This window comes from Mesitornis unicolor, unplaced genomic scaffold (genome assembly GCF_000695765.1).
Source record: "Mesitornis unicolor isolate BGI_N332 unplaced genomic scaffold, ASM69576v1 scaffold8550, whole genome shotgun sequence".
Lineage (NCBI taxonomy): Eukaryota > Metazoa > Chordata > Aves > Mesitornithiformes > Mesitornithidae > Mesitornis > Mesitornis unicolor.
Genome location: NW_010157542.1, coordinates 66,804 through 68,348, shown reverse-complemented (window position 1 = coordinate 68,348; position 1,545 = coordinate 66,804).

Genomic DNA, 1,545 nt, shown 5'->3' with positions numbered 1-1,545 from the left:
TACAAAGTTCCCTCGTACTGCATAGCACCATAAATCAGAGTCAGGTTTATGTTTAATATAATTCTCCTTTTAGTCCATGTAAATGAATGATTTTGTCACTTATTTTGGTAACAGATCACAGTCTGCACTAGGAGATTTAGTAAAACTCTCTAAACCTTATCCAGGTTCTGTGAAAACTCACAATATCAGTTGCTATTTCCCTAAATTAATGAAGAAAGAAAAGATTTTGGTAAGTATGTTATTTGATACTTGGGTATCAAATACGAGCAAGTAAAACTCTTCATCCCTACCTCTTTTTTAAACCTTTTTTTGGAGATATGGGCATGATAGACACACTGCCTTGAAATATCGGGCTGTTTCCTTAGGCACCCTCTGTGTCCACAGGTAGTTTGCAAAATGAGGTATCCTGTTCCATGGCCAACGGTGCAACCTCTGCAAAGCCCTTTCCTAACTTCACCCGAAATAAATACTTTATAGCAAATTACTGAAGAAAGGCTTTATTACAGGGTCTTCTACCCAGCAGGAGGCAGCACTTTAATACAAATCCAACCAAAACTTAAACATTTGTGTTTGACCTTAGGTAAAAACTAGATTTTGAAGTAAATTGAACTGAGAAAAAAATCACAATAACACCCATCATCTTACTCCTGTCTGCGGTAGCTTTGGTGAAGGTGCAGAAGGTGCTGAGCCACCCACATGCAGGGTTGGGAAGCTCCGAGATCCTCACCAGGGAAATTCCACATTTATCCTGCGCTAGTCACAAATCGGACTGGACCAATGGAGGATTATGTCACATCCAAAATGTATTCATTTTGATTCTGAGGCCCTTTTGCGCCTGCAAGTATTACCAGCAGAGTGGGAAAAAAATACCTTTTTGACTATTTTGCAGCAGAACAACAATTACGCTGACTCTACACTCACTTGAAAAACACCAGACGGCTGCTCTGTGTCAGTGTAACCCGCAGACGGGATCAGCATAACTCACTCCTTTCCCTTTTAAGCCTATTTGCAGTCATTATCAAAAGAAAATTCACAGCTTACTATAATTATCATTTTTACTGTGCTGAAGCTTAAGAGAAGACATGAATGACTCAGTCAACTGAGAACATCAGACTCTAAACCGCTGCAAATGCGGCCAGATCATTAAGGTTGGAAAATATCTCCAAGATCAAGTCCAATCATCAACCCAACACCACCGTGCCCACCAAACCATGTCCCAAACCCAACACCACCAAACCACATCCCAAACCCAACACCCCCACGCCCACCAAACCACGTCCCAGACCCAACACTGCCATGCCCACCAGACCGTGTCCCAAACCCAACACCACCAAACCACATCCATCACCTCTATAGCTCCAGCACAGCTCTACCAGCTCAGAGCAAACGTCCACACCACTCAGCATTCTGCTCGTGACGGAAGTGGGACTCTTTTTGAAGGGTCCAAGGCCAAAGCAGCCCACACAATCACTTCTTTCAGGGGATCACCCAGCTTCCAGGAGCTTCATTGATCAGAGCTACTAACCTTATACCTTTGAGTGGACT